This window comes from Artemia franciscana, chromosome 7 (genome assembly GCF_032884065.1).
Source record: "Artemia franciscana chromosome 7, ASM3288406v1, whole genome shotgun sequence".
Taxonomy (NCBI): domain Eukaryota; kingdom Metazoa; phylum Arthropoda; class Branchiopoda; order Anostraca; family Artemiidae; genus Artemia; species Artemia franciscana.
In genome coordinates, this window is record NC_088869.1 from 43479951 (window position 1) to 43507725 (window position 27775).

General features: G+C 33.2%; 1 protein-coding gene and 1 long non-coding RNA gene across 6 annotated transcripts in view; one reads left to right on the top strand and one right to left on the bottom strand.

Moving 5' to 3' along the window:
- Window positions 1-2991, bottom strand: part of LOC136029339 (lysophosphatidylserine lipase ABHD12-like) — a 68707-nt gene extending 65716 nt beyond the window's left edge. The window contains exon 1 of one of the 5 annotated variants that reach the window (XM_065707626.1): window positions 2950-2991. The gene's annotated coding sequence lies outside the window, so the exon portion shown is untranslated. Of the gene's footprint in view, window positions 1-2863 lie in introns of all 5 variants that reach the window. The other 4 variants (XM_065707627.1, XM_065707632.1, XM_065707628.1 and 1 more) reach the window with 4 other exon arrangements.
- Window positions 2992-5096: 2105 nt separating this feature from the next.
- Window positions 5097-24106, top strand: LOC136029341 (uncharacterized). The gene is made up of 3 exons (XR_010618020.1): window positions 5097-5231; window positions 22837-23040; window positions 23949-24106. It is a non-coding gene; the product is annotated as an uncharacterized LOC136029341 (long non-coding RNA).
- The last annotated feature ends 3669 nt before the right edge of the window (window positions 24107-27775 follow it).

A 27775-nucleotide genomic window follows, 5' to 3' on the forward strand; every position in this document is an offset into this window, starting at 1 on the left:
AAAAAATGCCCATTAGCAAATGTTTCAATCCATGCCTTGGGGGAGGGGGCACAAAACTGATACAGTAGCCTAGAAAATTGTTATATTACAAAGAATCAAATAATATGTGGTACTTTTCTCTCAACTGAGGGTGTCATATATAGGAAAAGGGGGAGATACCTTTATCACCAATATTTTCAAAAAAATATTCATAAAAATTCTGAAATGGGAAAATAGTTGCACAAAGCAACACTATTTTCCTGGCTCAAATCACTTTCTTTTTATGGCATTTGGTATTTACCAAGTCATATATAGCAGTTGCAAATTCTGTCAGTCTGTTGGTCCTGGTTTTGCTAGTTTGAGCACTTCCAGATAAGCTAGGACAATGAAATTAGGCAGGCACATATCAGTAACCAGACCAGATTAAATTAGAAATAGTTGTTTCCATGATTCAACCATCTGGGGGGAATGGGGGGATGGTTAATTTGGAAAATTAGAAAAAAATGAGGTATTTTTAACTTACAAAGCAGTGGTTAGATCTTAATGAAATTTGATATTTAGAAGCACATTGTGTCTTAAAGCTCTTATTTTAAATCCTGAGTAGATCCAGTGACATTGGGGGGAATTGGAGGGGGAAACCTAAAATCTTGGAAAATGATTAAAGTGGAGGGATCAGGATGAAACTTGGTGGGAAATATAAGCAAAAGTCCTAGATACATGATTGACATAACTGGAACAGATCTGCTCTCTTTGGGGGAGTTGGAGGAGGTGGGGTTAATTCTGAAAAACTAGAAAAAAGAAGGCATTTTTAACTTATGAAGGAGTGACTGGATCTTAATGATATTTCACATTTAGAAGGACCTTGTAACTCAGATCTCTTATTTTAAACTCTGACTAGATCCAGTGTCATTGGGGGGAGAGGGAATGAGAAATCTTGGAAAAGGCTTAGAGTGGGGAGATCAGGATGAAATTTGGCAGGAAGAATAAGCACAATTCCAAGATATGTTAGTGACATAATCAGACTAGATCTGCTCTCTTTAAGGGAGTTGGAGGGGGGAGGAAAATTTGAAAAAATTAGAAACAATGAGGTACTTGTAACTGACAAATGGGTGATCAGTGCTTAATTAAACTTCATATTTAGAAGGATCTTGTGATTCAGAAAAACTTATTTTGAATCCCAACCAGATCTAATGATATTGGGGGAGGTTGGAGAGGGGAAACCAGAAATCTTGAAAAATATAAAACTGAGGTATCTTTATCTTACAAATGGGTCATTGGATCTTAATGAAACTTGATATATAGAAAGATCTTATGCCTCAGATGCTCTATTATCAATTTGAATCAGACCTGGGGACATAGGGAGTTGAAGGGGGAACAGAAATCTTAGAAACTGGAAATCTTGGGAAATGCTTAGAGTGGAGAGATTGGGATGAAACTTGATGGGAAAAACAAGCAAAAGTTCTAGATACATGACTGACATAATTGGAATGGATCCATTTTTGGGGGGACTTTGGGGGAGGGGGTGGTAATTCGGAAAAATTGAGGCATTTTTAACTTAAGAATGAGTGACTGGATCTTTATGATATTTGATATTTAGAGGGGACCCATGTCTTAGAGCACTTATTTTGAATCTTAACCAGATCTGGTGACAATGGGGGAGTTGGAGAGTGAAACTGGAAATCTTTGAAAATGCTTAGAGTGGAGAGATTGGGATAAAACTTGGTGGGTAAAATAAGCAAATGCAGTAGATACTAAATTTACATAACCAGACTGGATCCACTGTCTTTGGGGGAGTTAGTGGGGGGAGTCCGGTGCTTTGGTGCTTGTGGATGTGCTAGGACAATACTAATTTGTAGGTATGTCAGGGACCTGCACAAAGTGACTTGATAAAATTGTTTTGTTTGATTCAAACATGAGGGGGCCTGAAGGGAGAGGAAAAATTAGAAAACATGAGGTATTTTTAACTTATGAGTGGGAGATTAAATCTCAATGAATTTTGCTATTTAGAAGGATCTTGAGTCTTAGAGTTCTTATTTTAAATCTCAACTGGTGTTAAACCTCTGATTAAATCAATCTATTGACTCTTAGAATTTTGCTAGAGCTCATGCCATATGAGATCTTGGCTCTTCTAACCTCATCACAAGTGCCATATGAGCTCTTAGCTCTTGTTTTAAATAAGTAAATAGGCTATATAATATACAATCAATGAAAAAGATTAGTTTATGTCAGTAAAAAAAATTAGCATTTTAATACCAAGACAACACAAATCAATTGGTTGGTACTTATAGTTGTATTGATGCTTTTCCGGTAGAAATTGTGCTAATATTAAGATAGTTAAGAATAAGACAAATCACTTTCAATATATTGTTAAACAGAAAATTTATAGACAAGTCTACACCTAGGCTATAAAAATGTTGACAAAAACTGCTTTAGCCTATTTTAATTTTGGGTTGGTATTTCTTTTATTGAAAGTGTGTCTAGTTCTTAGCTATCTCAATATTGTTTCAACTTTTGCTGCAGTGCTGTTGATAGCCTATGTAAGTTGTTCACTGTCCTCTTTAAGCATTTTGGCTAGTGATGTCTGCTCTCTGCTGGTGAGTTAGTCAAATTTTCAATAATTTGTCACTTTATCCTTGAATGTCTTGTTAAGGGGACTACAATCAACATGCTTTGCTGATCATCTACAGACAATTTTTTGATTCTCTTAGATAGGCATAATTAGGGTAGTCTAATCATAATTCATTTTTGAAAAGAAAACCTTTTGTAAACTCTGAAACATAAGTTACCCTGAAACATTTTTTTTTTAGCTTGACTATCTATCAATATCCCAAACATTCAGATGGAGTAGCCTTAAAAGTGAGTAGAGTAAGGACCAAATACGAACTACTAAGAAAATACAAACGCTATGTATTCATCACAGACTACATAGTTGGGTACTTTTGGTCTTATCTTCTAACCTTTCTCACGTACCAGAATTTTGAAATCCTTCTCTCCGAACTAATCCTGGTGTCAAATTCAAAATGCTACAATTGTCCAGATTTGTGTACTAACAGCAATTTTCGGTGCTACGGTAAAAAAAAAAATTGCGTGACACTGGCTTGTGGCAGAACAAGCACATGTTTTGTTTAAATGAACTTAGATTAGTTTTTGGTCAATTTTAATTTAAGAGCTCCTTAATTAAAGAGCGATGTGGGTGCAGTAATTTCTTTTGTTTAAACAAGGGCACTTCGTATCAAACGAGTTGTCATAGAAACTTCAAAAAGGACTCATTCAATTGGAAATTAAAAGGGATAGTGCCCTTTTCAATCGTTGAAAGGAATTTGAGGGCAACTAGCCACTCTCCTAAGCCCACCATTTCCTCAAACACAATCAAGCGAAACTTGAGAGAGCCATTTTGTTCATAGTAGTTGAAAGGTCTGAAAATTATGTCTTTGAGGATGACAACCCCCCAGAGCCCTTAGTCAGGGCAACAGTTGTAAATGAAACTCTAGGAGCATGCCTATCATACAATTTTTCCTTAATAAAAGAAATTGAATTGACTTCAAGCTTATCTTTAAGAAACTTGTCAAAGTCAATTGTAATCAACTTACTATTTCCATTGAAAAAAGCTGGTGAAGTATAAAAGTCGAAATTTTCAATGCTGAAAAGTCTTGTGCCAGAATTTTGGACTTAACAGGTTTAAAGTTTACAATTTTTCACCAGTCACATTAGTAGACTAAATAATAGAAAACACTAAGCTTGGAAGCGTTATAGAAAAAAGAAAATCTCAGAAAATATTATTTTTTGAATCTTTTTGTAATCAGGCAAAAAATCTGAAGAAAGGGGTTCTGGAGAAAGTTTGAAAAAAATTAGACCAAGGATTTTAAAGATAGAATAAAACCTTTCGGGCACTATGCTATTAAAAATATCACAGCAGACCCCTGACATGCAGCAGAATAGTGATTTTGCTGTTGATCCCAGGTTGAAAGTTAGAATTCTTAACCAACAATTTTCATATGTTTTTCTCTCCTCTAATTCCGGTACTGTTAATCCTTGTCCCTCTGTATGATGTGTCTTATCACAGGAAACCAATTACAATTACTGGTTCAATTGTTTTAATGGAACATGTGCGTCCTAAGGTTAATAAATTTTCTGGTCCTGATTGCATCCATTCTCTATATTCAGAAGAATTGTTCAGCAGCCTTTTCTCGGCAAATTCTCTTGCTATTTTGAGTCTCGGTTTCGCAGCTATTCAGCATCTTGAAGAAAATAATCTGCTGTACAGCTCACAACCTCGTTTTTACTCTGAAAAATCTGTTGATTCCAGTTTTTTAAAAGCTTTTGACTACACCACAAGATTACATGATGCAAAGGTCCCTATTGACATCATTCTGCTTCACTTTTGAAAATCTTTGAACAAAGATTGCCACAAGCAACTTACAATTAACTTGTATTCAGTCAAGCTGAGAAAGAAATCCCTAAACAAGATTAGATTTTTGATTTTTGCCACCAGTGATTTTGGCTTTTTCAGCTCTTTGATGTCTCTGGTAACATATTTGTTCTTCCTTTAGACAAGTTTTGAACAAAATTCCCCGGGAAAGTGCAATAGATCCTTAGTTGCTCATCATATTGATTAACGATGCTCCTTTAACTGTCAGTAGTAAGCTAACTTTCTAAGTTGACGACTCAAAAGTTTTCGGACCAGCCTTGTCATGCGAAGACCATACCCTATCAGAAAATAGTCTTAAATTGCTTTGTCATTAGGCTGAGGCTTGGCTTTTGGAGTTTATAATTACCAACCGTCATATCATTCACTTTGGGAATAAAAAAAAATCCTGTCGGTTTTATTTTCTTTCCGGTCATCCAATCTCTTTTATGAATGATGAATGAGATTTTGGTGTCATTATTGACAATGTATTTTTTCATTGTTTAGTACCCAGGCTGAGGGGTCTCCTGTTGACTTCTGTTTTTAGTTCAACTCTGGGACTAATCAAGCACACCCTCCCGAGTCGTTATCCCAAAGTTACTAGAATTCTGTATAAAGGAGTAGCACGACCCATTGTCTAAAAAACAGCTAAAGTACCGAAAAGCAAAAAGAACGTAAATTTTCTTTTTCGATGGCATAAACTTTTCAATTTAAACATTTGGTTCATGGAAAGACTGGTATCCATGGATACAATTGTAAACTTAAAGAGGTGGAAAGTTGGCCTAGCCTCTTCAAGGAAAGTTAATTAGTCCTGATCCGTTTGATCTTGGATACACTCTAGATTGACGTAAGTCCGTAGATAAGTAAATGCTAGCTACATTAGAAAAGCAGGCCTAGGCTAGTCAAAATAAGATGAACAATTAGGATACTGGTAAATATGGTAAAATTCTAGTTTAGTGACTTCTTGCTATCTTGGAAAGGGGTTAGGTGAGGAAAATGAAACTTTCAGGGATGGGTCTACAGACTAAAGTATATCCCGGGAAGGTATTTTAAAATACCTACCTCCACTCCTTCTCCTTCTAGAGGGCCCTGTAATTTGTCTACATGACCAATGGCAAATGCAGATAAACCTATTGAAATATTGACAAAATAATATTTATCTTAATTTTCAGTTACCAGCTGCTTTTCTCTGCCTTTAGTTCTGAAAATGCAATTCATGTTATTTGAGTAGAATTCTGGGCCATATCAATGTTTTTTTTTTCAAAATTTAGGGGTAAAATTCTTATTTAGGGACTTCTTGCTAGGCCTATCTTGGAAAGGGGCTAGGTTAGGAAAATGAAACTTTCAGGGATGGGTCTTCGGGCTAAAGTATGTCCTGGGAAGGTATTTTGAAGTAGCCTATCCACCTCCACTCCTTCTTCCTTTAGGGCCCTGACCTTTGACAACCTTGAAAAATATGTGTGATATAAAAGTGAAACCTTGCATAATAGATCTTCTGCTTAAATGTAGTAGGCTACAACAAAATTGTTTTCAGCTTCACAACCTTGTTCAATCCCAATTTATAAGGTTTTAAAGATATGCAAATACATTTCCTAAATTTTGTAAAAAATATTGATATGGCTCAGAATTCTACTCAAATAACATGAATTGCATTTTCAGAACTAAAGGCAGAGAAAAAGCAACTGGTAGGCTAACTGAAAATTAAGGTAAAATGTTGTTTTGTCAAAATCTCAGTAGGTATAGACCAGTCATATAGGCAAATTTCAGGGCCATCTAGAAGGAGAAGGAGTAGAGGTAGGTACTGTAAAATACCTTCCCAGGATATAATAATAATAGCCTGATCATTTCTATTGCAAATTCAAATTTAGGCAGTTTTCAGCTCTTAAAAATGACAAATTTTCAAATAAAGTATGAATTATTGCTACCATGTTTTCTCAACGCTGTTTTCTTTGTTGTTTTCAACAAAATAATACTCCATTTTTTCAGGGCTAGAATTATTTATATTAAATTAGGTTGGGTTAGGTCAAAAAGTGCTTAAATTTGAAGTTACAGTAGAAATGATTATTAAATTTGTAAAGAACATAAAAAAAGGCATTGAATGGTATGTCCACTTTATTGGTAAGTCAGCTATTTCAATCATTGCTTATATCTTTTGGATATAAAAATGGGTTATAATATTTGTTTCAAGCTCTGTATTGCATTATAAATCCATTTTTCAAAGGTTGTATAATTCACTGACACTTATTTGTCAAGATTAATTTGAATAAAAAAAAAAAAATCAAAACAAATCTGCCATTGGCTGCTTAAAAACTGTTGTTTCACCTATATGTCAAAAATGTTATCACTGACAGAAAAAGCATTCTGTCAAAAGAATGCTGCAAAGCAGCATTGTTTCCATGCTATAGCACTTAGAAATTCTAATTCTAGAAGTGCATCCATTTCTGGTTGACCCTCCTCCTCCATGGGGCAAACTAAAAATGTGTAAAGTGGGTAGGACTTTGAAGCCAAGGGAAAAGTTGAAGTTGTACAATATGAATGAAATTATATTTTAAATACTAATTCTGTTCATCACTGGTAATTTCTGTATAGCAGCAGTAGCAAGTTGAAAGTTAATTAAAAAACTCATGCATCCATTGATGTTAAATCTAAAATGGTTCACTTTCACTTTTGAGTTTAAACTAGTCAGCTGTTTCTGAACAAAACAAATGTCTGATTTTGCTTACAGCTAATGTTACTTCTAGAGCAAAGCATATTAGTCCATGAGCCCCATGGGCCCATGGACTGATTGGTTTAATTGTTAGTTGATGTTTATGATATACTTTTTGCTGATTGGATAAGCCTTGTCTGTTATGGTCATGATGTTTCATCATTGCAGCCCTATTTTTGCCTAAAATTGTAGTTAGTCAAGGGAAGAATCTGCAGTGTTATAAGTTTGAAGGGAGGATATTTGTGATTTTTTTTTGTTTTTAATTGCTGCATATAGCTAGATTCTGATGATTGTATATTGTTCTTATGTCATTATTCATCCATATTGCCCAATCCCAACATTTCCCTCAGCTTCAAAATCCTGCTCATTTTATGCATTTTTAGTTTTGTTGAAGGTGGATTTTGGAAAGCTAAAAAATGGACACACTTCTAATAATAATGACAAAGAAACAATATGCAATAATCGGAATTTTGCTATGTGCAGTAATATGCATTTTCAACAGCTTGTGATGAAACTAAAACTTTGCCTTAAAATGATATAGTAAGTTTGAAACCAATGTTTTAACTGTTTTTATATTTTTATTCCTGAAATCCTATGGATTGATAGATCTAGTTTTTGTAATAGAGGCTCTCCTTTTTTGTCTGCCATCTCTGATAATTCCTTCTGTCAAACAATATCACAATCAACTTGTATCAGGGAAGGTCGAGTCTCCAACACTCTTGATCTGGTTGTTCTTAGTAACTCTTACCTTCTTATCAAGAATGTAATAAGCACACCTGTTGGTAATAATGACCATTTATTAATTATTTTGGAGTTGTGTCTATCTACCAAACAACCTTCTTCTAAGCAACAAAAATATGTAAACTACAAACTAGTCTCTCAAAAACTTGCCAATATCAGCAGAAAAAGCTTATTATTGATGATGATGAGGGTTGGTCAAATGTGAAAATAAAAATTCTGCATATTGAAAAGTCTTGCACCAGAATTTTTCTGGCAAACAGTTTACCTTTTTTAACTTCCAAAGTGAGCAAGCTAATCAACAGAAAACACTAAGCATAGAATTACTATAGAAAAAATAAGACCACAGAAAATTATCAGGCCTTAGAAATCTTTTTGAATGTCAAACAACCAACCAAATAAAGGAGTTGAAGAAAAGTTTTGAGGAAAAATTAGCTGAGAGGAATAAAAGGATAAACCTAAATCTTTTTGATGTTGTGCCACTCAAAAATTTAACAGCAGATGCACAGTCCCAGATAACCTGCACATTACTTAATCAGTTGCTGATCTCGTGCTGAAAGTTGAAATTTTCAACCAATATTTCTCAACTGTGTTTTCCTTCAATTTGAGTATTGTTTATCCCACACCTCCTTTATATGATGTATCTTGTAAGATGGAACTGATTCTGATTACTGATACATTGGTTCTACAGGAACTTACATCCCTTAAACTGAATAAATCTGCCAAATCTGAATAAATGCTGTTCCAGTTATCATTAAATCTTTCCAGGCTACTTCTGGATTGGAAAACTGCACACATCATTACTATATTTAAAAAAGGTAGAAAGGACCTTGCTGAAAATTGTCGACCCAATAGCATGATGTCTATTCTGTAGTTGTTAAACTCCTTGAAGCAACTAATGTTTTACACAGGTTAGAACATGACTTTCATTCAGGAAGATCTATTGACACCAATCTCCTTGAATCATTTGATCATACCACTAAGTTGCTTGATATGGGGGTACCTGCTGACATAACTCTGCCTTACTTTCCTAAAGTTTTTGACAAAGTGTGTTATAAGCAGCTTGCAATTAAATTATATGCAGTCAAGCTTGAAAAGAAATCCCTGCTCTGGATCCTTGATTTTCTTTATTTGCTATCTGAATGTGTTCAGTTATCTTATGATTCTGGTAATTGTATTCTTTCTTCTTCTATGCATGTCCTGAGTAGAGCTCCTCAAGGAAGTGTTTTGGGTCCTTCACTATTTCATATTTTCATAATGATGATCCTTCCATTATCAGCAGCAAACCAACTCTTTATGCAAACAACCTGAAGCTTCTTGGACCAGCTTTATCATGTGAAGATCAAGTCCTGCTACAAAATAACCTTCAACTGCTGGATCAATGGGCTGAGGCCTGGCTTCTTGAATTCAATGTTGCAAAGTGCCATACCATTTGCTTCAGCAAACTGAATCCTTGAAACTCTTAATTTTCTTAGGCCACCTATTCTCCACTGTAAACAATGAGTAGCATCTTGGCGTCACTATTAACAATGAACTAAAAGTCAGGACGTAAGCTAGGAGGTCTGTTGCTGGGACTAGTTCAACCATGGGACTCATTAAGCATACTATTTCCACTTGTTCCTCTAAAGTCATCAGTCTTTTATACAAGGATGTTGTGCATCCTCAACTTTAAGTTGGAATGTCTCTTGCCTCCCCATGTTTTGAAAAAGGCATTACACTATTTCATATTTGCATAGTGATGATCCTTCCATTATCAGCAACAAATCAACTTTTTATGCAAGCAACCTGAACCTTCTTGGACCAGCTCTATCATGTGAAGATCATGTCCTTCTACAAAATAATCTTCAACTGCTGGGTCAATGGGCTGAGGCCTGGCTTCTTGAATACAATGTTGCCAAGTGCCATATCATTCACTTTGGCAAACTCAATCCTTGCTACTTTTAATTTTCTTAGGCCACCTATTCTCCTCTGTAAAGAATGAGTAGCATCCTGGTGTCACTATTAACACTGAACCAAAAGTCAGGACTCATGCTAGGAGGTCTGCTGCTGGGGCTAGTTCAACCATGGGACTGATTAAGCATGCTATTTCCACTTGTTCCTCTAAAGTCATCAGTCCTTTATATAAAGGTTTTGTGCATCCCCAATTTTGAGTTGGAATGTCTCTTGCCTCCCCATGTTTTAAAAAAGACATAAATGTTCCTGAAAATGTGCAGAGACATGCCACTAAAGTGATATCCAGCATGTGGGAGCTTTCTTACCCTGTAAGACTATCAAAGCTGAATCTACCTAAACTTGTTTACAGTAGAAATAGAGGGGATGCCATTTTGATCTACAAGTTACTGAGGATAATACTCTCTCAGCATTATTCCCTACTGTTGGTACCAACTCAAGAACTAGAGGTTATCAGCTGAAACTTGTCAATCAGTCTACAATATCTAGAGTCCACACTCAATTCTTTTCATCACGCATTGTCAACAGTTGGAACATACTATCTAATGAAACAGTTACTGCTGTATCTGTTGATATCTCCAAATGAAGGCTAGATGCTAAGTGGTCCTCCAGAGAGTGTAAATTCAATTAGAATGCTACTGAACATGGAGCAGCACTTGGTCACTAATGGACTTTATATACAACTAAAGTTACTATTCTGGAGATCTACAGGGAGAAATCTTTCAGCTGCTCCTAGCTGCAATTTGAGGTAAAGAAATTTTCATTTTCAAGGGTCAACAAAAGGCTTAAAACTGAATCTAGGAGAAAAGCAATTATCAGTAAGAGCATAAAAAATGGCATCTAGTGGTATGCTCACTGTATTTGTAGATCAATAATATGAACTCCTCAGTATTTGCCCAATTGCTGCCTAGACAGGCATTCAATATTTTAAAGAAAGCAGTGGGGCTATGAATGAATGTTGCCAAGAAGTTTCCCAGGAGTAATTTTCATAAATTTGTATTGCACATTTGTATGATATTTTCAAATATAGGCTAGGAAGTGTTTCTATGACTAAATCAATGCCAATTACCCATTAGAAGTGCATTTCTTCTCTTAACTGTCTATCTGCTTAATTTTCAATCTGGAGAAGGACAAATTGCAGCTTATTGAGCTCTGAATTGTAGTGAGGAACTATTTAACCAAGTAGACCTGGCCTAGGTTTCAATATGTGTTTTCTTTGTATTTCAAATATTTCCAATTGCTTATTGAATACTAAAAATTTAAAAAATCAATTGCAATAAGCTTACTGTACACAGAGTTTTTTTAGAAGCAAATAAAAAAATATGTAAATTTAATCAGACCTTGTCCTGTTATATATACAAAGCTATACAGATTTTTTGAGGTTAGATTTATTTGGTATAATAAACAAACCATTCATTGGAAATAAGCACAAAAATAATGCAAACCACCAGCACAGTTTTATGTTTAGCCTAGTGATATATGTGGTCTTTTAGGAAGAGGACTAGGGGTATTTGTGAAAATAGAATCCAGCACATTTAGAGGATGGATAAATTTATCTATGTAACAACTTTGTTAAAAAGAAAGATGAAAATACTGTCAATATTGGAATTTTATTTATGTTGATTCCAGTAATTGTTAAGACCAGTGGGATACTTAAAGAAAACCCTTGAAAATTCTGAAAACTACTTTGAAGTAATCTATTAAGTACTAACTTATTTCATACCCCCCTCATATAGATTAATATACAGTTCATTGTCTAGCTGCTCACTATATCTTGCAATAAAAACAAGTGTAGGCTAACATCTGATTTATCAGCATATCAGCATTATCAACATCAGGCATTACAACTTATGGGTCTTTTATAATACAGAGGGAATGTATATAGTTTGCTGTATGTATATCCATTGGGAGGGAGGGGGAGAGTGAATCCAGTGAATTTTTGAATTACAGTATCCAGCCAGGATCACAACAGAATATCACTAGATGTTTTAAATCATCAGATAGAAACAGAGTAAGGAACCTACAAAACATTATAGATCTGCTCCATGAACTTCAATGCTCAGTTCATTCAATGCTCTTGTCTGAGTAAGATGCAGTTAAGACCTCTGTGTGGATTTATGTGAAAATATTACTTCAAGAACTTTTGGATACTCATTCAGTGCTGAAAACATTATTTGAAGAACTGCTGGATATTTCGTAATATGTATTAATATTGGGATATTAGTACAATATTAATGTACAATGGGACGTAAAAGGAAAAATCCGAAACGAGAAGGTATGAATATTTCATTAGACACCTCAGATGATAGCTCTAGCTCGAAACCGGAAATATCAATACTAGCTGCAGATTTTAAGCAAATTCTTGAAATCGTAAAAGAAAATGGTAACAAATTAGACAACTTATGCAATCAATTATGTATTCTTACTACAAGGGTCAATAATCTGGATAAAGAACATTCGCTTCTTAAAAATAAGATGGTTAATAGGGAATTGAAAATCGGAAAAATTGAAAATGATACGTCCTGCCTCAACATTCAATTAAAAACTTGTACTGATGAATTAACTAAGTTAAAAAGAAAAAATGAAGATTCAATGTGTCGGATTGTGAAATTGGAAGCTGCCAAGTTAGAAAATAATATCATCATATGGAATGCAGTTTGCGAGGATATTGATAACGCTAAAGTTTTATTCACAGAAGTTGTTTGCCATGGATTAGAATTGCCTGAAGTAAATTTTACAATCTTGCAATATGACAGAAATCGTAAATTTTTAAAGGTGACACTAAATAAAAAAGATGACAAGTTTTCTATTATAAAAAATGCCAGCAAGCTTAAGGACAAGACATTTCATGGAAATAATAGTAACTTGTTTATTAGTGATGATGTGCCAGCCAAAATTCGTAAAATACGTAAGCTGATTTTAGCGAAACGGGATAAATTGTGGAAGATTCCTAGATATGGGGCATGGATATCAAAGGGGATTCAGACAAACTTTTTTGTGAAAAGACCTGACGGCTCAGTTACAAAATATTCATTTAGTGATAGCATATCAGAGGTTGACGACTTTCCAAACGCCCAAGGACATGTACATCATTGTTTTCCAATGTTGTTTCAGTGAAATAAAATCATATTGTCTTATAGTAAAGCGCCCTGTTAGTATGTATCAAAATATACAAGTAGGAAGCGTTTAATCATGTTTTGTTTCATATTTATTTGTTTTTTATTTATTTTCTCACTAATTTTTGTTGCTCTATATATTTATTACTATTGTTTCTCTTTATTTATCTATTTTTTTACTGCTTGTTTTGAAGCACATAGAGGTCTTTGTGAATAGTGGTAGAATATTGAAAGAATTTGTCTTAGAATGAACATATTTCTTTTTTCTTTTCTTAGTTGTTTCTGTGTCTATTACCTTTTATTTTTGTTTGTTGGGCCCATGGGTCGTGGTGTGGTTATTCTTGGCATGGTGGTAATATTTGATAATGGATAGAGATACTGATGGAATTCCATCATCAAGGTTAAAAGAATTTGAACAAGATTCTTTTTTGTTTCATTCAGTTTTCCAAAATATTGTAGCTAGTGATAATGAAGATAATAGCAGCATATTAGATATACCAAAAAATCAATATTTATTTTTGGATGGATTGGCAAAGAAAAATTCTAAGACAAGGAGGATATCGTTTTGGAATTGCCAGGGCTGGAGGACTGCAAGGGATACAATTGACCCTTTTCTATCGACATCTGATACGGACATATTCGGTTTATGCGAAACTTTTTTAGATGAGTTTTCAATTGAAAGTATTCATGTTGTTGGTTATCAATTGTTTCATGTTGGGAGGAGTATATAAAAGAAAGGTGGTCTTGGTGTTTTAATTAAAAGTTGCATACCAGCCTGTGCAAGACTAGATTTTTTGCCAATGAATATTGAAATGTTATTTGAATCTTGTGTTGTTGAATGTTTTTATTCCAAATAATGAGAAGATTCTAATCGTAGTTGTTTACTGTAGTCTGTCAGCTAGTCAGATAGAATTTAGCAATTGTTTTGAAAAATTCTTGGATAAATGAGCTAGTCTTAATACTTCTCATCTAGTTACGGGAGATTTTAATATTGACTTAATGAACCTTGTTTCTGCTTATCAGAATAGACTGAATAGTAACACTGAGGTTTTTAGAATGTCCATTATCTCAGGATTATATCCTTAATGTCTTGTACCATCCAGAATAACTGATACGACATGTTCACTAATTTATAATATTTTTTCACCTGAAAGTGCTGTTAGTACATATGTCATTCCTGATGATTCATCTGATCACTGCATACTTACGGCTGATTTTCGCTATATTTCCCGTATAATGAAAAGAAGTCAACAAAGCAAAGAGACTTTGGGGAAGAAAATTTGTTAAAATTAGAAGAAGCACTCGGTGATGTAGGTTAGAGTTCAGTAATTAATGAAATGGATCCAGATCAATCCTTAGATAACTTTTATAATATATTGACTGAAAAGCTTGATAAATTTTGCCCATATAGAAATCTGAAAGGAAAGAGGCATACACCAAGAAAACCATGAGTAAATGCATCGCTTTTGAGGTCTACTAAGGAAAAAATCGCTTAAATAAAACTAAAATGAAGTATCCCACTGAAATAAATATAATACATTTTAAAAACTATAAAAATCTGTTAGTAAGGATTCTCAGAGAAAATGAAAGAGTGTGTTATGAAAATTCATTTAAAAATTCTGATTCTTTTCGAAAAACTTGGAATTTAATTAAGGATAAAATTGGAAAAAATTAAAAGTTATCACATCCTGAGGTTTTAATTAATATAAATGGTGTAGAAGTTAGAGAACCGCAAGATGTTGCTAATATGTTCAGTGATTATTTTACTAGTGTTGGTCAAGCAATTGTTTCAGAAGGAATAGATTTGTCCCCTTACAGGTCGCATATAGTATATTTACCCCCCAATGAATGTGTGAGCATATTTCTGGCCCCTGTTAGTTTTGCAGAATTCCATAAGATTATCAAAAATATAAAAAACAATAATTCAGTGGGATATTTATTTGGTATAATAAACAAACTGTTCATTGAAATAAGCACAAAAATAATGCAAACCATCAGCACAGTTTTATGTTTAGCCTAGCGATATATGTGGTCTTTTAGGAAGGGGTCTAGGGGTATTTGTGAAAATAGAATCCAGCACATTTAGAGGATGGATAAATTTATCTATGTTTAGACAACTTTGTTAACAAAAAGATGAAAATACTGTCAATTGGAATTTTATTTATGTTGATTCCAGTAATTGTTAAGACCAGTGGATACGGACATATTCGGTTTATGCGAAACTTTTTTAGATGAGTTTTCAATTGAAAGTATTCATGTTGTTGGTTATCAATTGTTTCATGTTGGGAGGAGTATGCAAAAGAAAGGTGGTCTTGGTGTTTTAATTAAAAGTTGCATACCAGCCTGTGCAAGACTAGATTTTTTGCCAATGAATATTGAAATGTTATTTGAATCTTGTGTTGTTGAATGTTTTTATTCCAAATAATGAGAAGATTCTAATCGTAGTTATTTACTGTAGTCTGTCAGCTAGTCAGATAGAATTTAGCAATTGTTTTGAAAAATTCTTGGATAAATGAGCTAGTCTTAATACTTCTCATCTAGTTACGGGAGATTTTAATATTGACTTAATGAACCTTGTTTCTGCTTATCAGAATAGACTGAATAGTAACACTGAGGTTTTTAGAATGTCCATTATCTCAGGATTATATCCTTAATGTCTTGTACCATCCAGAATAACTGATACGACATGTTCACTAATTTATAATATTTTTTCACCTGAAAGTGCTGTTAGTACATATGTCATTCCTGATGATTCATCTGATCACTGCATACTTATGGCTGATTTTCGCTATATTTCCCGTATAATGAAAAGAAGTCAACAAAGCAAAGAGACTTTGGGGAAGAAAATTTGTTAAAATTAGAAGAAGCACTCGGTGATGTAGGTTAGAGTTCAGTAATTAATGAAATGGATCCAGATCAATCCTTAGATAACTTTTATAATATATTGACTGAAAAGCTTGATAAATTTTGCCCATATAGAAATCTGAAAGGAAAGAGGCATACATCAAGAAAACCATGAGTAAATGCATCGCTTTTGAGGTCTATTAATGAAAAAATAGCTTAAATAAAACTGAAATGAAGTATCCCACTGAAATAAATATAATACATTTTAAAAACTATAAAAATCTGTTAGTAAGGATTCTTAGAGAAAATGAAAGAGTGTATTATGAAAATTCATTTAAAAATTCTGATTCTTTTAATCTATTAGTAAGGATTCTTAGAGAAAATGAAAGAGTGTATTATGAAAATTCATTTAAAAATTATGATTCTTTTCGAAAAACTTGGAATTTAATTAAGGATAAAATTGGAAAAAATTAAAAGTTATCACATCCTGAGGTTTTAATTAATATAAATGGTGTAGAAGTTAGAGAACTGCAAGATGTTGCTAATATGTTCAGTGATTATTTTACTGGTGTTGGTCAAGCAATTGTTTCAGAAAGAATAGATTTGTCCCCTTACAGGTCGCATAAAGTATATTTACCCCCCAATGAATGTGCGAGCATATTTCTGGCCCCTGTTAGTTTTGCAAAATTCCATAAGATTATCAAAAATATAAAAAACAATAATTCGGTGGGATATTTATTTGGTATAATAAACAAACTATTCCTTGAAATAAGCACAAAAATAATGCAAACCACCAGCACAGTTTTATGTTTAGCCTAGTGATATATGTGGTCTTTTAGGAAGGGGTCTAGGGGTATTTGTGAAAATAGAATCCAGCACATTTAGAGCACATTTACTCTTTAATTTGTTAAAGAGTATTGACAGAGTTATTTTTGAACCACTTGTCCACATTTTCAATTTGAGTATCAATTCAGGTATATTTCCTAGTAGATGGAAAATTGCCCGAGTAATTCCGTTGTATAGACAAGGCGATAAATCTGATGTAAGTAATTATCGTCCAATTGTAATTTTATCGCCATTATCTAAAGTGTTTGAAAAAATTTTAAAAGAAAGGATTTCTAGCTATTTAGATAAAATAAATTTCTTTACCAAATATTAATTTGGATTTAGGGCAAACCGTTCGACAGAACACGCAGTTGCAGCTCTTTCATTAGAAATAAAGGATTGTTTAGATGATGATTTCCACGTGGTTACTGTTTTCTATGATATAAAAAAGCATTTGACACTTTAAATCATGAAATTCTTCATAACAAAATGATAAATTCTAGCATAAGAGGGAAAGGATTACAAATAATTAAATCATACCCGTGCGGACGCGAAATCACAGTAGATTTCGGTGGAGAAATGACTAATTTAAAAAGTCTTATTGATATTGGTGTCCCCCAAGGCTCAGTATTAGGTCCACTTTTATTTTTGATTTATATTAACGATCTTCCACGAGGTTTGCATGAGAATATTAGCCATACAGTTCTATTTGTAGATGATATAGCTATAACAGTTATAGCTAGGGATTCATCGACATTGATCGAAAATCTGACTATAAGTGTTACCTCCAATAATCTAGTACCAAATTTTACACAAACTAATTTCGGGGTTTTGGTCGTTACAAACGTGCCACTCGATAGATTTCTTGTATTTGTAGGTTTCAATCATATCGTTACTTAGGAGTTTTTCTTGATCCCCTTTTGCCATTTCATAATCATATTGAGTCTTTAAGATTAAAACTTGCTCAAAATATTTGGTCGATGTATCGTGTGAAGAATACTTTTCTTTTTACCATTTTAAAAATAATTTACCACTCTCTACTTACTTCTTATTTGAATTACTGCTCAGTTGTATATTTTAATACATTTTGGAAGCATATAAAATCCTTACAGGTACTACAAAATAGGGCAATAACAATACTTGGAAATTTCTTACATCGACCATCAAAACTTGAAAATGTTTTGGAAACTAAAACATTATTCCTCTTCTTAAATTTGTTAGATTTAAATGATATACGAGTATTAAATACTTCCATATGGCATTTTCAAATTTAAATTCTAAAAATTATTTTTATGAGAAATCTCTGTTAATTTTACTTCCTCGTTCGGATTGTCGGAGATCTGGGATGTACCGAATTCCTTTTGTAAGTTCTGAAAGGTCAAGGTTTTCGATTAGGTACCAAATACCCTTCATTGCTAACAATTATAAGCTGAATGATAAAATTCTGTTTGATCCATCCCAAAAATCTCAACTAAATTAAAAAAAGCAAATATTAAATATTGTTAGCTAAAATTTTGATTATTCACCATTGATGATGGAAAATTAAATTATTTAATCTTCTTATTTGTGTGTTCTGTTTTTGTGTCCCTGTGTCCGGGATCGCCTCCCACGCCCCTCCTGCCCGATATTTATTTATTTACTTATCCTTGTTACTTCTCTTTTATAAGTTTTTTTTTCTATTTTGTTTGTCTTTTGCCGTGTTAAATTTCGGAATCACTATTACGATGAGATGTTGATGTTTTTTCTATATTTTTGCACTGTCCCAGCCTTACGAGCTCTGCTCTCTGTTGGGACATAATATTGTTTTTGTATTTTTTAAGTTGAATAAAGAAAAAGTTGAAGTTGAAGAAGTTGAACAATTTGCATCCATTTTTACTATTGAGCCTGACAGACTTCTTCCACCTACTCTATTGCATATGTTCTCAAACTCCCGAATTAAATGGAAAAAGATGCATATAACAACAATTTTCAAGAAAGATTGTAAATTCTTATCACCTGGCTTATCTTATTTACAATAATCTTTTATCTCCCAACCAGTATGGTTTCCTTCCCAACCTTACCAGCCTTTTAAGTTGAATAAAGAAAAAGTTGAAGTTGAAGAAGTTGAACAATTTGCATCCATTTTTACTATTGAGCCTGACAGACTTCTTCCACCTACTCTATTGCATATGTTCTTAAACTCCCGAATTAAATGGAAAAAGATGCATATAACAACAATTTTCAAGAAAGATTGTAAATTCTTTTCACCTTGCTTATCTTATTTACAATAATCTTTTATCTCCCAACCAGTATGGTTTCCTTCCCAAAAATACTGGTTGAGGTTAATCTAATTGAGACATATAATAAAAGGATTACCAGCCTTTTTGACAACAGTATCCCAGTGGACTTGGCTCTTCTGGATTTCACTAAGGCTTCTGACAAAGTTCCTTATAAACTGCTCGAATTGAAGCTTTCAATAATAGACATCAACATGGATATTGTTGAGTGGACAATGAATTTTCTCTCAAACCACATGCAGCAAGTTCAACTCTTCACCTATAATTGTGAGTAGACCCTGCTCTGTTTCTTGTTTACATAAATAATGTGACAAAAGAAACAAAAATATTATGCCTCTTTTTGCTGACACTTCAAAATTTTTTGGATTTGCCAACAGAATTAGTAGGCAATTAGACGTTTCCAAAATCCAAGCATGGGCTGCAGACTGGTTGCTGAAATTTAATATGTTGTAATGCAGTGTCCTTAATTTTGGCAACTATAATCCCCATTGCATAATGGTCTACAGGAGGATGCAGTCCACCTTATCTCACTGTAAATGCGATTTCAGATTTAAGGTAATTGCCCATACTCAATGGTCAACCCCAAGTCAAACTCCAATGTTCTGCTGAAAACCAGCTCAGATCAAAGGGCCTAGGGGTTCACATAGACAAAAAAATTATGTGAGCAATGGCTACATTTCAAACAGTTCGTGGTAACGAACTGTAATAAGGAGCGACCCGGCTCAATAGTAACCGAAACTCTAAAAAAAAGGAATTTTGATACCAATAGTTACATCAAAAGAATTGCATTTTAATGCTGATTTTAAATATATAAGTTTCATCAGGTTTAGTCTTACCCATAAAAAGTTACGAGCCTGAGAAAATTTGCCCTATTTTAGAAAATAGGGGGAAACACCCCCTAAAAGTCATAGAATATTAACGAAAATCACACCATCAGATTCAGCATATCAGGGAAGACTACTGCACCAGTTCCAAGCTCCTATCTACAAAAATGTGGAATTTTGTATTTCTTGCCAGAAGACAAATCACGGATGCGTGTTGATTTGTTTGTTTGTTTTTTCCCCAGGGGTGATCGTATCGACCCAGTGGTCTTAGAATTTTGTGAGAGGGCTCATTCGAACGGAAATGAAAAGTCTATTTAGCATAGTCGAAAAACCTTATAACTATGTCTTTGGGGACGACTTACTCCTCCTCAGTCCCAGTGGGAGGGGCTGCAAGTTACAAACTCTGACCAGTGTTTGCATATAGTAATGGTTATTGGGAAGTGTACAGACGATTTCAGGGGGATTTTTGGTTGGGAGGAGGGGTTGAGAAGAGGGGCTAATGTAGGGGGAACTTTCCATGGAGGAATTTGTCATGGGGGAAGAAGATTTCCATGATGGGGCGTAGCATTTTCTAGCATTATTAAAAAAAAACAATGAAACAATAAATATGAAAAAGCTTTTTCAACTGAAAGTAAGGAGTAGCACTAAAACTTAAAACGAACAGAAAATATTACGCATATAAGGGGTCCACTTCCTCCTAATACCTCACTCTTTACGCTAAAGTATTTTTAGTAATTTCAACTATTTATTCTACGGCCTTTGTGATTCAGAAGACAAAATTTAAGCTATAATGTAAAGAGCGAGGTATTGACGAGTGGGCGAACCCTCTCATATACGTAATAAAAACATAAGAATATAGAAGTTTGTTACGTAAGCTAATTCGTAAGTTACGTATATCCTTTACTAATAAAAACGTTCGTAAAAAAAACTAACAGTTCTAGTTGCCTTTTTAAGTACCCAAAAAGTTGGAGGGCAACTGGGCCTCCTCCCCCATCCTTCTTTCTCAAATCATTCGATCAAAACTATGGGAAAGCCATTTAGCCAAATAAATAAATATGCAAATTTCGCTTTAATTATTCATCTGCGGAGAGCCGAAATCAAGACATGGATTAACTAAAAAACGTTCAGAAATTAAATAAAAAACAAGTTTTTTTAACTGAAAGTAAGGAGCAACATTAAAATTTAAAACGAGCAGAAATTACCCCGTATATGAAAGGGGCTGTTCCCTCTTCAACGCCCTGCTCTTTACGCTAAAGGTTTTACTGTTTTAAAAAGAGTTGAGATAAAGAGTCAAAATTTAGCGCAAAGAGCGAGGCATTGAAGAGGGAACAGCCCCATTCGTATACGGGGTAATTTCTGCTCGTTTTAAGTTTTAATGTTGCTCCTTACTTTCAGCTAAATTTTTTTTTTTTTATTTAATCACATCAAAGGCTAATCCTGGCCATGATATACTTAAACTTACTACCGTATTTCTAGCCATTCACAGAAAGTCTTCATAAGGTTCTACAAAGTAATTGTGATGGGCGTTTTGGACTTATGGTTTTGTATGGTTTTAAAAACAACAAAAAATGAAACCAATCCCAAAAGCATTTCAATAAAAATGGAGAAAAACTTAGATTTCCAAGTTCTATTGTTGCATAGGTTTCTATTTCTGCAACAAACATCTCTTATATAAGTGGTTTATCTGTATAACAAAAATTGTATATAACTTAATTTGTAATCAAGGTCATAAGAAGGGAAAGGGGGCCTTCGGGCAAGTTGCTCTTGGGATGTTGAGATATCTGCAATTCATTCTCTAATGTTTAGTTTTTTCCATATAATTGATCTATCTGTTAAAATTGAGTTCCCCTCCCCCTCATTGGTGCATGCTACCTCTAAGAAAAAATCTTCCATATGTGCCTGGCCATAGTTTTGAAGTTTTACTCATATCAATATAATCTTAAACCATGATCAAGATCCTTAAAAAAATTAATTCAACAACAACAAAAAAAAGGTGTTAACTAAACTGAAGGTAGATGTGACCCTAACTTCATCGATTGATTGAACAAAAGGAGCTTTCTTAAGTAAGTAAAGAATAAAAAACTTAAATCTACAGGAATACTAATTCAAGTTAACATTGTGCTGAATAGGGTAGTAAAGTGGTGATGAAATCCAGTAGGCTGGTATACCCAATAAATATCCTTTTAAAGTAAGATAAAAAAAATATCATGATCTAGAATAATCATGCCATAATTTATAAGAAAATGTATTTTCACAAATTATTTATGTTATTTTATTGGGATGCTAGTGGTGAGAAGACTTTGCAAAACCTATTATGTCATATTGATGTCTGGACTCCAATAAGAAATACTTACTTGTGTTGCCATCATGGAACATAAATAATAAACAGACAGAACCAAATTTTCTTATTGCTTTATGACATGGAAAGCAGACAAATTTGCCTTAATTGCCCAGGAAGATAATCCCAATTGAAGATCAGTTAGTTTTGTTTAAAAAAAAAGCAACAGCCAAAAGGAAATGATTTATCTATCTTTTTAATGCTTATCAGCCACTGTTAACATGCTGTTCATCAGTAACCTATTCTCTAGTTGTCAAATCTACAACCAATATCTTTTGGAAATATTTTTGTGATAAAATCCTATGGTCTTCAGATAACATCAAAAAGAAAAACAAAATAATACTAATGAAATACCCAAGCTATGCTGCATGAAAGTTATTTGGTCAAATCCCACATTTTTCTCAAAGATTTTGTTATTCTGGAAAAGGCTTTTGACTATACTGCAGTGAATATTATAAGTCAAAGATTAGAACGGGAGAGAAAACTTTTTGTTATTTATTTATCCAGAAAACCTCTGCCTGAATAAGACAGTTACAGCACCATTGAAAAGGAGTGCTTAGGAATTTACTAAGAACTCCACAAGCAAGGATATTATTTCTACGAAAGAATGTTTGGTGCAGCAGCAGGTCATAATTTTTGAAATTATTCTTGTAAAATGAAGACAATCATTGTCTTGCAAACTAGGGACTAATACTACAATACTTTTACTTTGTAGTTGAGACAGGACCTGGGTCTGCAAATAAGGGAGAAGAGGGGCTAAGCTCTCTGCAGTAACCCTTCAAAATACCTTAGGGGGTTAACATTTGTATGATTGTTTTTCTTTTTTTGTTTCAGGCCGTGAACCTTCAACTACTTCTTGAAGAATCAAGTTGTTTGACTATTTTTTTCCAAGATTGAAAAAGATTTCATGGGAACAAAACTATTAAATCGGAGATACTTGAGGGTTTTGAACAGGAAAGAGTCACTGCCAAGAGTATTAATGGTTTTGGAGCATTAACTAGGAGAATAGAAATTTTCATATGTTCTTTTATGTTTAATGTAAGTAATTTTACACTTGATGATGTATTTAAAAGCCTGTCATATGCAAGTTAATTCCTTCCTTATAATTGCATTAAATCAACTGAATAATGCATTTATCTGTATTTAATGCATTTATTGTTAGACATCCAGATATTCTGGATTAGCAGAAAAATTAATGGTTACTTGTAATTCATCTGAAGGGTTGGTAAAACCTTTCAGAGTGGATTTTATTTTTGTTTTTAGCTCACTTTTGATCAGCTAAGTTCTCTACTCTAGCAAGGTATTTTTCAATATTTGAAGGAAATTTTATTTAACTTCCACTAAACTTCAGAAGCACTTAAACAGGGTGCCTCAGTATTATAAGGGCTTAAGGATTTTCGACATTCGGTTAGAATGGCTTTCTTAAAACTGCTACCTAACTAGATTAGAGTCTCTGGGCACTACCCAGCTTCTTCTTTTTACTGGTTCACACAATCAGCTTCAAGTGGCGGTTCAATTTGAAACATATCTAGTGACAGGACAGTATTCCTGAACGCCATGAACCACTTCAACATTTGACAATTAAAACATACTTCAGTTTTCAGAATCATTGAGTAAAGTAAAACAAGGGCTCAATTTATAAGGGAACTAACTGTCAAATTATTTACTATTTTCCCCATGAGTCACAAACTTTTACCGTGTTTAATTTTCACTAATGATGTTAAGTTATTGAGCTTGGGACTAAAACTGCTTATTTACGTCAGGAATAACTGATGTAGAGCAATCTTCCTTTTTTTTTCTCCATTGTAGGAATAAATTTCAATTCACCAAAAAATTATTAAATATATAAAGAATGTAACACTTGGTATTTGTTGCTTTTACTGACGCTCCCCTGCTCTTCTGTGAAGATATGTATATTTTCTGTAATTCTTGTGATTTAATTGCAGACATCACTGGTAGTCAATTAAGCATGCATGTACCAAGGTATGAATTATGAGGAGGAATCTAAACAGGAAAATGACTCATCAATAAGTAGTTTTATTGTGTGTGAAGAACTTAGTGAAACTGGCTCGAATTTCTCTGAAAGAGGTAGAATCTGCATTTCTTTTTCTTTTGAAATTTTTTTGTATCTTATATTTGGTTAAAGCACAATTCTTTTTATATATTGCTGTCACTTGGTGGGCTCTGGTGTTTTAAAGTCAGTAAATTAATAATGGATTATTAGATATTGACTATGTTTGATAGATTCTTGCTCCTAGACTCTCAAGAGAAAAGACGAAATTGAACTTACAAGCCTGAAATTCAGGATATCCAATCCAGCTTCTTGTCTTTTGACAATGACTTGTGGTACTCTAAATGCTTATCTGAAGCTGTATTTCATTACTAGCTTACCAATAAAATTCGATGAAATTCCTATTTTCTAACTCCAAAGTTTTCCTAACTTTATGATTATATTAGGTAGTTAGACGGATGTACATCAATCCAACCCTCTAAGTTGGTACTGACGGGTTGGGCTCTGTATCCTTCCTGGGGGTACTACGGATTTGTTTGTGTGTTTCATTTTTATACAATCCTAATAAGGGGGTTAATGTCAGATTTGCCTCTCACTCAGTTGGATTATCTGTCTTTGCTTTTTCTACGATTAGCAATGGCTTGACGCCAAAACTATTCGTTTTTAATTCAAAATCAGTGGAGGTGAAATCAAAATTGGGGAATATAGTGCACTCTTTTTTGTTTTTCTGAGGAGGGTTAGCAGTATTAATAGTATCTTAAATTCACCAAAGCTAAATTTCTTTGCAACTTTATCCCCTCTCCTGTCCCACCTAGAAAAGATTCCATGAACACTCCAGCCCTCTCTCACATTATGCTGGATTCAGATGGTTTTGTGTTGTGATTATTTTCTTAATAGCAGTAGTAACGCCAGTGTAGAGTCCTGATTTCTGTAGGAAAGGTCAACCCAGGTACTATAAAAGGTTTTTTTCAGACCCAAGTTTTTTGGGGGATGAGCCCCTCGAGAGCTTAGCTCTGGAATGGCCTCGTGCCATTAAACCTTCTAATATATTATAAGACCTTGTTTACTAAAACATCTTCTATTGTTACACCTTGCTAAAAGAACTCCCTAACAATTTAACTTTGGGATTCTTCAGCTGTTTTATATGTTCAGCTGTAAGTCAGAGACTGTTTTGATTGGTTCAAAACATTATGTTCTTGGATTTTTGCAATATAGCACTAAGAATATTTCAGAACAATAAATGTCCTTAAATTTAGATTAACAATGTTATATATATATATATATATAGATATATATATATATATATATATATATGCCTTCCCCCCAAAAAACAACTAACTAACGTTATTTTATTCCAAAATTTATGGGAGCATACCGCTATTGAAATACAGAAGAAAGAATAATTAGGACTTTTTTCCCAAGACAGTGAACAAACAAAACCTATTTGAATTTTTTGGCCGTATATCTAAAGGCCGTAAATATATATATATATATATATATATATATATATATATATATATATATACTAGCTGTTGGGGTGGCGCTTCGCGCCACCCCAACACCTAGTTGGTGGGGGCGCTTCGCGCCCCCCCCAAGCCCCCCCGCGCGCGTAAGTCGTTACGCGCCATAATAGTTACGCGCCATTGTAGTTGTGTCCCTATGTCCCACCTGTGAATATAGATATATATATATATATATATGGTTTTAACTACGTAAAACTTGCGAATATACAACATTCTTTGCTGTCCCATTGTCTTTGCATATAAATAGATTGTCAGGTTATCCCCCTGTTTCCCCCGGTGTCCCCGTTGTAGTTGTGTCCCTGTGTCCCGGTCGTTATTTATATTCCCTGTGTCCCGGTCGTCATTTGTATCCCGGTGTACCGGTCTGTATATACATTCGTTTTTTAGTTTTGTTTTTCTCCTTTATTTTTTTCCTTTTTTTTCTTTTTTAGTTTATTTAGATTTTTAGATTTTTTAGTTTTTTTATTAGTTTTTAGTTTTTTTTTCTTTTTAGTTTTTTTGTAGTTTTTACCTTCTTTTTAGTTTTGTTAATTTTTTTTTTACTTGTGTCCTGGTCGTCATTTATACTCCCTGTGTCCCGGTGCTTTGTTGATTGCTAATCGAACATTCCTTTTGTCCTGGTCGCTTTCTCTTTGAGTGTCGTCATTTATTTTTTTCTTTTTTAGTTCTTTTAGTTTTTACCTTTTTTAGTTTTTTTTTAGTTTTTAGTTTTTTTAGTTTTTTACCTTTTTTTAGTTTTTTTAGTTTTTTAGCTTTTTTATTTTTTTTATTAGTTTTTAGTTTTTTTGTAGTTTTTGCCTTTTTTTTTAGTTTTTTGTCCTGGTCGCTTTCTCTTTGAGTGTCGTCATTTATTAGTTTTTTCCTTTTTTTTTTTTAGTTTTTTATTGGTTTTTACCTTTATTTTAGCTTATTTTTCAGTTTTTTCCTTTTTTTTAGTTTTTTTTTATTTTTTATTTTTTTTAGTTTTTTACCTTTTTTTAGTTTTTTAGTTTTTTTAGTTTTTTAGCTTTTTTACTTTTTTTATTTAGTTTTAGTTTTTTTTTGTAGTTTTTGCCTTTTTTTAGTTTTTTTCAGTTTTTTTTTTTTAGTTTTTTATTGGTTTTTACCTTTATAGTTTTTTTAGTTTTTTAGCTTTTTATTTTTTTTATTAGTTTTTAGTTTTTTTGTAGTTTTTGCCTTTTTTTAGTTTTTTCAGTTTTGACGTCACCTAATCCAGTTTTTTCAGGTGACGTCACCTGACACATCCATCCACACATCCATCCACACATCCACAGACAGACAACTTATTTTTTATATATATAGATATAATATATATATATATAATATATATATATATATATATATATATATAATATATATAATATATATATATATTATATAATTAGTTATATATACAATGTATATATTTATATATAGTATATATTATATATATATATATATATATATCATTTATATATTATATATATATATATATATATTAATATTTATATTAATATATATATATATATATATATATATATATATATATATATATATATATGTATATATATATATGTATATATATATATATATATATATATATACATATATATATATATATATATATATATATATATATTATATATATATATATATATATATATATATAGTACCGAGAGCCCAGCGACTATGCGCCGGACCCCTGCTGGGCTACGTGGCAGCGTGTAAATATGATTCGCATTGTTGCTTGTCTTCTAACTGTAGTAATTGGAGCCCCTTTTTGATGCCATGAGCTAGGCTCCGACATGGCTCAGGCTTGAATTTATTGACTCTCATTGTAAATTATCTTCTGCCACATTCAATGTGGGCCTCTCTTGATGTCATAACGTCACCATATGTTCAATACAACAACCATGGGAAAATACAAACTCTTCCTTAAAGTTGTGGCCTATTTATATCATTTTCTAGCCAAAAAAGTCAATATACTAGTTTTTAGAAAATGTAGGCGATTTTGAGGTGGGCCCCAGCACTCGGCATGCTTTCATGTATTGAATCGTGTTGTAAGTAGCAACCTCTAAATAGATCACTTTTGTTCCTATTCTTGCCTCGTGAAAATCGAGGACTCCACAGGGAATACATATAACGCTGAAGGGTCCGAATGAGTTGTCATTTTTTATTTTTGACATGTTCTAATCCTCGCTGTAACTTGTAATTCCCGGTGCCGCCTATCTTCTAGCCGAATGTTTTTTTTCACTTTTAT